Source organism: Oncorhynchus keta, chromosome 7 (assembly GCF_023373465.1).
Source record: "Oncorhynchus keta strain PuntledgeMale-10-30-2019 chromosome 7, Oket_V2, whole genome shotgun sequence".
Lineage (NCBI taxonomy): Eukaryota > Metazoa > Chordata > Actinopteri > Salmoniformes > Salmonidae > Oncorhynchus > Oncorhynchus keta.
The window spans coordinates 3478782-3491235 of NC_068427.1; positions in this window are offsets into that span (position 1 = coordinate 3478782).

A 12454-nucleotide genomic window follows, 5' to 3' on the forward strand; every position below is an offset into this window, starting at 1 on the left:
ATTCACAATGATGACTGTTAGCTAAGATTGTGAAAGTAAGATGTAGATCTTTATTTAACTAGGCAAGTCAGTTAAAAACAAATTCTTATCTACAATGACAGCCTACACCGGCCAAATCCAGACGTACCTGGGCCAATTAAAAAAATCTCCACAGCATGATGCTGCCACCACCATGCTTCACTGTGGGGATTGGGTTCTCGGGGTGATGAGATGTGTTAGGTTTGCGCCAGACATCGTTTTCATTGATGGCCAAAAAGCTAAATTTTAGCCTCGTCTGACCCGAGTACCATCTTCCACATGTTTGGGGAGTCTCCCACATGCCTTTTGGCGAACAGCAAACGTGTTTGCTTATTTTATTCTTTAATCAATGGGGTTTTTTTCTGGACAATTTTCTGGCCACTCGTAAAGCCCAGCTCTGGAGTGTACAGCTTAAAGTGGTCCTATGGACAGATACTCAAATCTCCGCTGTGGAGCTTTACAGCTCCTTCAGGGTTAACTTTGGTCTCATTGTTGCCTCTGATTAATGCCCTCCTTGCCTGAGTTTTGGTGGGCGGCCCTCTCTTGGCAGGTTTGTTGTGGTGCCATATTCGTTCCATTTTTTTAAATCATGGATTTAATGGTGCTCTGTGGGATGTTCAAAGTTTCTGATATTTTTTTGTAACCCAACCCTGTTCTCTACTTCTCCACAACTTTGTCCCTGACCTGTTTAGCCATACAACTTGAAGGAGCTGGAGCAGTTTTATCTTAAAGAATGGGCAAAAATCCCAGTGACTAGATATGCCATGCTTATAGAGATATACCCCAAGAGACTTACAGCTGTAATTGCTGCAAAAGGTGGCTCTACAAAGTATTGACTTTGGGGGTGAATAGTTATGCACGCTCAAGTTGTTTTTTTGTCTTATTTCTTGTTTGCTTCACAATAAAAAAATATTTTGCATCTTCAAAGTGGTAGCCATGTTGTGATAATCACATGATACAACCCTCCCAAAAATCTAGTTTAATTCCAGGTTGTAAGGCAACAAAATAGGAAAACTGCCAAGGGGGTGAATACTTTCGCAAGCCACAGTATATATTTTTTTTATATTGTTTGCAAACTGATATGACGAGTCGCCACTGGAAATCAGACATCCTCAAATAGGCACTTTCCTAAAGCCAGATAGGCCTACTTTTAAAGCGTGCATGCACACTCCCTCAAAATTATCAGGACAATGAAACACATGCTGATTGCTCACATGGAGCACTCCAAACAAATGACAAACTCATAAATAATGGTTATGAAATAAACCAAAACTTGTTTCTCACAAGTGTAGCAGTTTGAACTCTGCAAAAAACGTTCAGCCCGAAAATAAGAATGCTAAATGACTGTAATAAATCCAGAAATTAACCTAACCGAAAGACAGGGCTTAACAGTGCCTTCAGAAAGTATTCATACCCCTTGACTTATTCCAATGTTGTGTAACAGTCTAAATACAAAATAGATTAAATATATGTATTTTCTCACCCATTTACTACACACAATACCTATCATGAAAAAGTGAAAACATGTTTTTAGACATTTTTGCTAATTTATTGAAAATTAAATACAGAAATATCTCATATACATAAAGTATTCACACCCCTGAATCAACACATGTTAGAATCCCTTTTGGCAGCAATTACAGCTGAGTCTCTTAGCGTTTTGCACACCTGGATTTTTTTTATTCTTCAAGCTCTGTCAAGTTGGCTGTTATTTCGACTTGCTGTGTATTCGGCTGCTCATAGTGACCCACACAGTCCAGCGTTCATAGCGAATGCTGATACTGCCCCGCTAGGTAGTTAACTTTGAACGACCAACACACAGTTCTCACACAGCTCTAAAAATGTAGGCAAATAAAAAAATGTACGTTTGTTTTTCACAAAGGAGATTTTCGTTCACCGTTCTTCCTACCAGATATTTACTCCGATGCTGTCAGTGGGTAGCAGCTATCAAGAATGACGCTTAAGCCGACAAAAAAATAATCAGAGAGATTTTCAGGCTGAACTGACGGGGCATCCATTTCGACAACAGCTGAGAAGTGATGAGACACTAAGATTTTTCATTGCAGGTAACGTAACATTAGCTAGCCTAGTTGGACTAGGCAAGGTAGCTGAAAGACATCATCTAAATCATATAGCTAGCTGGATATCTTTTTGATTCACAATGTCAATCAATTACTTATGCCATGGTACTCCTCGAAAGTTGTCCAACTTTATGAATGTAATATTCATATGTGTAAACATACTGAATTATAATTGGATGCATTTTACCGCCGTATCATACTGTGCTATGATTGGTTAAGACCACCCAGATGGTTAGGTCATGGTCAGTTGATCCTGGTTGGCGATAGGTGAACATGCAAGTTGTATCGAGCTAATAAAGAGCTACGTTAACAAATAACCTGTAGTACTGCATTTGATCAATTTGTACAAAGTGTGCAAAACAAGACATGGTGTCAGAGTAAAAGGTCTTAAAAGATGATTTTTTTCCGGGAATTCCTTCACCTCGAATGGACTGGGAGTCTACAAACTTACCTGATGCATGGCGTAAGTACAAACAGCATGTGGAGCTAATGTTCACGGGTCCTCTGAAGGACACAGGAGAAGAGGAAAAATGCAGCTACCTGCTCCTCTGGATCGGTGAAAAAGGGAGATCTTTACAACACATGGACACTTACCGAGGCTGAATCAAAGGTACTGAAAACATACTACGATCGTTTTTGTTAGGGTTGCTTCAATTCGAATCTGGTATCAGAACAAGTATGACACTGAGTCACCGATTGTATACAATGTATTTTTTATTAGCTAAGCAATAAATGGTAAATGCAATTTTCGTATATACAGGCTCTCTGTCACACCTCGCAGGGCAAACAGAGAACTGACTTGTTCCTGACAAAGTTATTATAATATACTCTGACAGAAGTAGTTCCTGCTTCCGAGCCGGCCTGTCACAGAGTAGAGACTGGGCGTGGTTTAAACTCACCCAGCCTATCGTTGATTGATGGTGCATGAGCTTGTCCCAGCCTCCAGGCGCTTCAGTGGTCAGTTGTTGTAGTTGTGTAGAATATCTATGCACTCACACACTCAATACAGTTCTCTCACACCTGGCTCCTGTTATCTAACAAAAGACCATTTGTTCCCTACACTACGTTCTGTATGTGTCCATTTTTATGTTATTCTGTATTTTTCCATCAGAGAAAGGACCATGGCCCTGAAACTGTTGACAATGTCTCAAGTCACCTATGTTGCATAACACATACATCCACACAAGCCAACAGCAGAAAATATTCAATCACATATATGGTAACGGGCTATAGTGCATAACACAGAATCCTCACATTTTGAAGCATATGTTGTGCCGAAGACCAATATGATATTCGCTAGGTTCAAATTCCATGACAAAGTACAGGGAGGTCGCGAGTCTTTTGAACAGTTTGTGACAGAGCTGCGTCTGCTTGTGAAAGACTGTGATTATGCAAACAAGGATGAGATGGTCAGGGACCGTATTGTATTTGGAATACACTCACCGCGAGTGAGAGAGAAACTTTTGAATGCTGGGTCTGAGCTAATGCTGGACAAAGCTATCGACATAGCCAGATCTCACGAGCAAGCGCAGGCTCAGATGGAAACCATTTTGCACAGCATAACACGAACAAGCAGTGCAGCAGTCAGGCAAGACATCAAAGCACACCTCCGGTGCACAGAGAGCAGTTTTAGAACGGAGAGAGACATAACTCCAAAACAGAGCGACACAGACTCAAAACATGTGGATATTGTGGATACAAAGTGCATGGCAAACAGGTAAATTGCCCAGCTGAAGGTAAACAGTGTACTAAATGTGGTACATGGAATCACTTCGCAAAAGTGTGCAGAGCTTACTGTGGAAAAACAGTACACACAGTGAGTGAAGATGAAATGTCAATCAAAGAGTCAAACGCTGATGAAATGTTTATTGATTCAGTGACACAGAAAAGTCAAATATCAGAGACAGAGCAAGCCTTTGCTGACATTGAGATAGGAACACAAGGCACAGAGCTAAAGTTCAAACTAGACACTGGTGCACAAGTAAACATTATTCCTCTGAATAAGTACGGCAGCTTGACATCTGAGTGCGAGCTACAGCCCACCACGCACAGACTGACTGGTTATGGTGGTGAACAGCTCACAGTAAAAGACACATGCACTTTCAAATGCAAATACAAGGAAAGTGACACGTTGGACTTTTACATTGTTGACACTAGAGCACCTGCAGTGCTAGGTCTTAACTTCTCTAGGGTAGAGGGCAGTATTTGAAATTTTGGATCAAAAGCGTGCCCAAATTAAACTGCCAGAGTTGCAGAGTTGGATAGAAACACTCTAAAGTTTCCAAAACTGTTAAAATAATGACTGTGAATATAACAGAACTGATTTCGCAGGCGAAAACATGAGAAAAATCCATTCAGGAAGTAGGATTTCTCTTGTTGTTGTAGTTTTCTATTCAATGCCATTACAGTATCCATTGACTTAGAACTCAAATTGCAGTTCCTATGCCTTCCACTAGAAGTCAAGTCTTTAGAAATTGTTTCAAGCTTGTATTCTGAAAAATAAGGGAGTAAGAGCAGTCGCAATGAGTGGACTCTGCCGTGTCACAGAGCTTTTTCATGCACATGACCGAGAGACTGCCTTTCTTGTTTACCTTTTATTTTGATGACGTTATTGTCTGGTTGAAATATTATCGATTAATTAGGCTAAAAAACTATCTGAGGATTGAATATAAACATTGTTTGACATGTTTCTATGAACTTTATGGATACAATTTTGATTTTTTTGTCTACCTGTTGTGACTGCGTTTGAGCCTGGATTAGTGAAGAAAACGCGCAAACAAAACAGAGGTTTTCAGATATAAAGAGAGACTTTATCGAACAAAAGGAACATTTATGGAATAAATGAATGTCTTCTGAGTGCAAACATATGAAGATCATCAAAGGTAAGTGATTAATTTGATCTCATTCTGGACTTGTGTAACTTCTACTTGGCTGGTTACTGTTTGTAATGATTTGTCTGCGGGGCTATGTTCTCAAATAATTGTAAGGTATGCTTTCGCCGTAAAGCATTTTTGAAATCTGACACCGTGGTTGGATTCAGTAGAAGTTAACCTTTATACCTATGTAAAATAGTTGTATCTTTGCTGAATTTTTATAATGAGTATTTCTGTATTTGAATTTGGCTCTCTGCAATCTCACTGGATGTTGGCCAGGTGGGACGCTAGCATCCCACATACCCTAGAGAGTTTAAAGCATGTTTAGACATGGACCTCATCAAGCTAGTTGTATTAGTGACAGCACCAGTAGAGACCGAAAATGTACTAGAGAAGTTTGCTAATGTTTTTACAGGAATAGGATTATTCCCAGGAGAATGTACTGTTCACCTTGACCCAGACACAACCTCTGTGGTCTACCCACTGAGAAAGATTCCCTTTGCTCTCCATGCCCGTCTGAAGAAATAGTTGGAGAGCATGGAGCAATCTGACATAGTCACCAAGGTTACAGAACCGACTGACTGGGTAAACGCGTTAGTGGTGGTGGAGAAACCACGCACAGGCAAGCTCTGAGTATGCCTCGACCCAAGAGACTTGAACAAGGCTATCAAATGCCCCCATTATCCTTTACCGACGCTAGATGCCATCACACACAAGCTAGCGGGAGCACACTACTTCAGTGTCATGGACGCTAGATCAGGTTACTGGGCTCTCAACCTCACAGAAGAGTCATCTAAGCTCACAACATTCAACACACCGTTTGGACGCTACAGGTTCCATCGCCTGTCTTTTGGGATCATCTCAGCCCAAGACAAGTTTCAGTGAAAGAGCGACGAAGTGTACAAAGGCCTCGACGGAGTTGTGGCAATTGTGGACGTCATCCTTGTCTATGGTCAAACCAAAGAGGAGCACGACCGAAACCTCCGCACGATGTTGCAAAGGTCCCGCGAGAGAGGAGTCCGGCTCAACCCCGAGAAGAGCACAGTAGGCGCTACAGAGGTCAGCTACTTCGGACATCTTCTCACAGCGACTGGATTCAAGCCAGATCCACAGAAGATCTCAGCCATAAAATAAATGGAGCCACCAAAGAACTGTGCAGAGCTGGAAACAGTGCTTGGCATGGTCAACTACTAAGCCAAGTTCGCACCCAGTCTCTCCAATGCTAATGCACCCCTGCGTCAACTGCTAAAGCAGTCCAGTGAGTTTCTCTGGGACAAGCAACACGACATTGCTTTCAAGAACGTGAAAGACTTGATCACAAGTGAACCAGGACCAATCCTTGCCTACTACGACCCCAACAAAGAGCTCAGACTCCAAGTGGATGCGTCGAAGTATGGACTAGGTGCAGTGCTACTGCAAGAAGGAAAACCCTTCGGCTACGCTTCCAATTCTCTCACAGACTGTGAAATCAACTATGCTCAAATTGAAAAGGAGCTCTACGCCATTCTGTTCGGATGTAAACGTTTCCATCCGTACATATATGGACGACAAGTCATTGTGGAATCCGACCACAAGCCCCTTGAGTCAATCATGAGGAAACCACTAGCCGCAGCCTCGCCAAGGCTACAGAGAATTATCCTTCAACTACAAAAATACGACTTCACATTCACTCACCGTCCAGGCAAAGACTTCCCTGTCGCAGACACACTCTCTAGGAAGTCTCTTACCTATAAGGACAGCAGCCTCAGTGAAGGCATGGACATGCAAGTGCACACTGTGTACAGCAACTTACCAGTTAGTGACACAAAACTGAAGGAGATCCAAGCAGAAACAGAAAAAGACTCACAACTCGCACAGCTGAGGAAAGTCATACAGGATGGATGGATGGCCTCAGCAGAGGAGAAAATGCCCTCAGAGCGTCTCAGAATTCTGGAACCATCGTGATGAACTATCACAGATCAACGGAATAATTTTCAAAGGAGAGAAAATCATTATTCCTACCAGTCTCAGAGAAGAGATTTTGACAAAGATCCATGCTGGACACATGGGCATGGAAAAGTGCAAACAGGGACATTTTGTTTTGGCCCGGAATGTGCAAACAAATAGAGGACATTGTTGGTAAATGCGCCATCTGTCTTGAACGGCGCCCCTCAAACACCAAAGAGCCAATGTTACCTCACTGTATCCTAGACGGACCCTGGCCGGTCGTGGCAACCGATTTGTTCACCTGGCACAACGAGGACTACATCGTAACAGTGGACTACTACAGCAGATACTTCGAACTCGACAAGCTTCACAGCACCACATCTGCAGTTGTGATACACAAGCTGAAAGCAGCCTTTGCCAGGCATGGCATTGTATAGACTTTAATATCTGACAATGGGCCCAGTTACAAATCAAATGAGTTTGAATCCTTCACAAAAGCATGGGAGTTTACACATGTCACCACAAGCCCACATTACCCTCAAAGTAATGGCCTTGCTGAAAAATCTGTGCAGATTGTTAAATTACTCATGGACAAAGCAAAAGCAGAAAAGAGAGACCCCTACCTCAGTCTCCTTGAATACCGCACAACTCCAGTTGACAACTTCAAATCACCAGCCCAGCTGTTGATGAGCCATAGACTTCGCTCAATCCTTCCCAGAACCAACCAGCAGCTGCAACCTGAGGTCGTCAGGAAATGCATGAAATGCATGAAAAACGTGCACAGAGACAACAACAACAAAAGCGATACTATGACAGGTCAGCTGCCACCACTGATTGACGGAGAGTCAGTTAGAATCCAGGAGCATGGCCTCTGAAAGCCAGCAGTCGTCATCCAGCCAGCTGACACTGAACATTCATATCACGTCCGCACCGCAGAAGGAGCGGTGTACCGCCGCAATCGTCATCACCGACTGAACACAAAAGAACAACACACTGATGAGATGAACTGTTCCCCTGAAAGAGAACGTGATGGACTAAACACACACACAGCACAACATACACCATACTTACCTGCAACACCACAACAGCTGTTGACTGACACAGAAGCATGCTCAGCATCATATCGCACAAGGTCAGGAAGAGAGGTCAAGCCCAGAGCTGTCCTAGACTTGTGAAATGTCAAAGGGTGTAGGCGGATCGCTGCCCTAAAAAAGTTCCAGACTGTAAACTTGTTATTGAAAGTTCACTTGAAATGCTTTGGTATTGTATTTGTTTGAAATGTTAAGATGTCATTTCTACGGTGAAAGCTGAGTTGCTGAGAATCTCTTGTTCGAAAAGTTGGATCATTGTTCAGAGTCTATGTTGATTCAGTTGGTGTAGTAAGCAATATAAATGGTTACTTACCTTGAGTTCAAACTGCAGAGCATGTTTTCAAAAGAAACGCTTAGAATATGTAAACATTTGTTTTGTTTTAAAAGAAGGGGGATGTAATATTCATACGTGTAAACATACTGAATTATAATTGGATGCATTTTACCGCCGTATCATACTGTGCTATGATTGGTTAACACCACTGTTAGTATAATTTAATTATGCCGATGTGCTTTCATCAATTGAAAGCCCTTCAACTATTTTATGAGAATTTGTAAGATTTCTTGTTTGCATAGAATAGACGCAGACCAGTCTTCAAATAATAGGTAATATAATTTATTCTCGGAGCACGCTACCACTCAAACACATGCATCAGTTTAAATACAGATCATGACGTCATTTCACTGCCTTAACCGAACCCCCTCCTCTCGACAGGACAAAGTAAGGTGAAAAGTTAATTCTAACTTACTAACACACTCCCAGATAACTTTTGACCCCTCAACATTATCGATCACCACTGAACTGACAGTTTTAATTAACAGAAACCCTAGGAATGCACTCACTGCCTTATCTAAAAACCCCAGAGCTAAGTTTGAGGTTGGGTCAACCATAGGCTAACAACCTTATGTGTTTACACAGTCCACAACTCATTTGTTCCTGTCCAGTTGGAATGGTGTTCATTAACATTTTATTACTCTTTGTCCTGTCACACAATTTCTTCTTATGAACTCATATTGTCTATTATACATACAGAGTATAAGTTTACCTAGAAACAATTCTATTTAAAATGGGGATATTGTTTATTCATTTATCCATAATAAATCCATAATAAATTCAACAACCACCCAGATGGTTAGGTCATGGTCAGTTGATCATGGTTGGAGATACGTGAACTTGCAAGTTGTAGCTACGTAATAAAGAGCTACGTTAAGAAATATCCTGTAGTAATGCATTTGATTATTTTGTACAAAGCGTGCTAAACAAGACAATGCATTCACAGAATATATTAAATATAAGCTGTACAGGGCTTCGTAGCATCAAACATATGACCAAATGTCATATGTTTCCACATACTTTTCATTCCAAAATCTTGGGCATTAATATGGAGTTGGTCCCCCCCTTTGCTGCTATAACAGCCTCCACTCTTCTGGGAAGGCTTTCTACTAGATGTTGGAACATTGCTGAGAGGACTTGCTTCCATTCAGCCACAAGAGCATTAGTGAGGTCGGGAACTGATGTTGGGAGATTAGGCCTGGCTTACAGTCAGTGTTCCAATTCATCCTAAAGGTGTTCGATGGGGTTGAGGTCAGGGCTCTGTGCAGGCAATTCAAGTTCTTTCACACTGATCTTGACAAACCATTTCTGTATATACCTTGCTTTGTGCATGCTTAAACAGGAAAGGGCATTCCCCAAACTGTTGCCATAAAGTTGGAAGCACAGAATCGTTTAGAATGTATGCTGTAGTGTTAAGATTCTGCTTTACTGGAACTATGGGGCCATGGAAAATATCGGTATCGCCCAAAAACTCTATATCGGTACATCCTTAAAGTAAGTCATCAAAACTGGTATTGGCCCCTGTAAGAATGCCTCGTAGCAGGTGGTGTTTTAGGGATGATGTTGCTCTCAAAAAGTGAATCAGTGTCATCATCGTTGTCATGACCTCAGAATACTATTTTCCCAGACTGGCACACAGGACAGATTGATGGGTGATGCAATGATATGATGTCAGGTCAGGGTGGTCCTCTTTCAAATGTGCAACCAGTCCCCTCCCTCTTCCTATCCTGTCTGAAGCTTCATATGTGGTGATGGAGACCTCTGACTTCAGATCTATTCCCCTTTTTGTCAACATCCCTATCCCTCATGGATATCCCCTCCCCATGCCTATAGATGTGTTATGCCCAACAGCTCCTCGCAGAATTCTTTCTTTGCTTCATTATAACATCTGACAAACTTCAGAAGCTGGCCATTACCAGTGTTATCTATTGAGTCATTCGCGGCAAATGAAATGCATGGTGCATTCCGAATGGCCTCATCAAGTTGTGAAGTTAAATCTACAGCTAATATTTCAGTTAGCAAGGTGTCAGCAACTTCACACATGCATTATTTTACCATCTCAGCATCTGAAAAAAGTTTTTTGTGTTTTCCCAAAACCCATGCTATCATCAGTGAACACTCAGTGAACACTCAGGGAATTGACAAGGACTTTGGTGGACCTCTCATATTGGGATTTGAGTTGGTTAATATGTGTTCTCACCTCCTTGTTCAGGGGATATGTCTGATCGAATTTACTATGCCTGTCACACCCTGATCTGTTTCACCTGTCTTTGTGCTGGTCTCCACCCCTTCCAGGTGTCGCCCATCTTCCCCATTATCACTGGTGCATTTATACCCGTGTTCTCATTTTGTCTGTTGCCAATTTGTTTTGTTCCGTCAAGCCTACCAGCAGGGTTTCACATGCACCTCTCTTGCTTTAGTTCCTGTTTTCCTGGTTTTGACCTTGTCACACCACCCTGGATTACTGACCTATGCCTGCCCTGACCCTGAACCTGCCTGTACCATTCGGACTCTGCTCTGGATTACTGACCTCTACCTGCCCTTGACCTGTCGCCCCCCCTGTTTTTGTAATAAACTTTTGTTACTGGGTCTTTTCCTGAGCCTTGATAATGCCTGGTGTCATAATGGTGATTAACATTGGCACTTTTCACGATAGCTATGGACTCACTGCATATCTGGCACATTGGTTTTGTGCTAGTTGCAGGGAGAAGGAATAAACACTGTTCCGTCCACTTGTCTTTGAATATACGGTATTCAGAGTCCATTTTTTTCAACAAGCCATATTAACAAAGATGCTGGTAGGGGGCGCTAGTGTGCACCACATGGAGTAGACGCTAAATTCTACTTTTGCCTTGACCAAACTGCTACAATGAGCAACTCTGAGAAACACGGCCAAGTGGAAACTAATTATTCCAAAAACAACCGGAAAGAAAGACGGCAAATTCCTTACCACAGCACAAGACAAGGATGGCGAAGCTTACGTTAGCCTGGCCATAATGACAAGCATTGCTAACCCTGACACGGAACCCTCACCAACTATTATATTAGCAGCTATCGAGAAAATGGAAGAGGACGCGCTCGATTTAATCTCGACTCATCCTTACAATCAGTGCAAACCCCCTGGCTGACCATACAACTCGCATTATTGATCTGGAAGGGAAGGCAGGTTACCATGAGACACGCATCACCACCATCAAGAGACCGTATGAAGAGCTACTAACAGCAAAAAAACTGTTAAACAAAGCGAATTGACCTTGAGGGACGTTCAAGGCTTTTGAATATCAAAATCAGTCTTGGAAGAAAACATTGAGAAGAGCAGACCAACACAGTTTGTGGCAGAACTCATACCAAAACTGTTAGGGATTGACAATTTCCCCCAAGGCCTAAAAGTGGACAGAGCGCACCGCACCACAAAGGAAAAGATTCTGCGCCAGCAATTCCCCATCCTTTAACGGAGCTCGGGTTAACATATACTCAGACTACACAGCTGAGGTAACCAAGCAGCGCCAGGCCTTTGATGGGGCTAGGAAGAAACTCAGAGATGCGGGAATCAGACACGGCCTCCTCTTCCCTGCTCGGCTGATTCTTACCCATGGTACGGTAGAGAAGGTGTTCGAAAAACCACAGGATGCCAAGTCTTTCATTGACAGGATTACTACTAAAGCCACCAACGCCTAGGACCGATAGGGCCGTCCCGAGGAGCTGTTCACCATGATAGGTAGTACGGATGACATTTTTAGATATGACAGTGCTGTCATCGTCCAACAGGTGGGTAGGACTGCACCTGACCGGGTTCCCTGTTCAGGTAGGTGTATATTGACAACATTGTTTAGCTCAATTCAGTTTTTTTCCAAGAGCAATTGTTATAGACATAAGGGTGAGGGGGCCCAGTCGGACCACCTGAAGGTACACTAATTTAGTTTCATTATAAATTGGTTAGCAAGCTGATGTCTCCCTGTCGTGTCCAGCATCTCCACAGTGTTTATGGGGGAATGTATATTCCACTTCGTTTGGGGAAGTGGACGGGGATAGAGGCGGAGAATGTTTTTTTGTGTTTTTCATTTGTCCTTTGCTCTTTACTTGTTGCACCAAACCTACTGCTACAATGTTAATGTATTTGAGGACCAAATA